Here is a 574-nt window from a genome sequence, read left to right on the forward strand (position 1 = left end):
GAGGGACAGAAAGAGGGTTAAATACATCCCTAACCCCACCCAAAAAAAAAAAATCCATTTTCTCCGTCCTCTACACACAAACTTTACATTCAGTCATTTCAGAGGCAAGGGCCAGTGCTCTATCGAACCAGAGCAGTGTTTAAGGCGTGAGAACATCATCGTTTTTCCTTTAGTTTTTTGTTTTTTTCCTCCCCCGTGATCTTAACGCGTTTGGCTGTCGAGAAGAATGAGAGAAATCTCTTTGTCCCGTCGAGAGTCGTGCTACAGTAAAAATGCCGAAAACGATTATTCAAAGAGTCACTTCTCACCGTTGCCGTGAGATTACGTTACAGTCGCCCACATGTCCTGTTTTATTTTTTCCTTTCATTCCAAAACTACTCCTTCCACAAGCATCCACCCAACCATGCGCCCCTGCCCCCCCCCCAAAAAAAACAAAAAAACCCACCCGAACACTCTGCTCGGTAGTGGGCGAAGTTCATGATCTGGGTGTGTCCGGGTGGAGTCCTACTGTCCGAGAGACCGAGCCCCTGCCCTCGCCCCACCGCCTGGGGGAGGGGGGGGGGGGTGGGGAGCT

Source organism: Chanos chanos, chromosome 3 (assembly GCF_902362185.1).
Source record: "Chanos chanos chromosome 3, fChaCha1.1, whole genome shotgun sequence".
Lineage (NCBI taxonomy): Eukaryota > Metazoa > Chordata > Actinopteri > Gonorynchiformes > Chanidae > Chanos > Chanos chanos.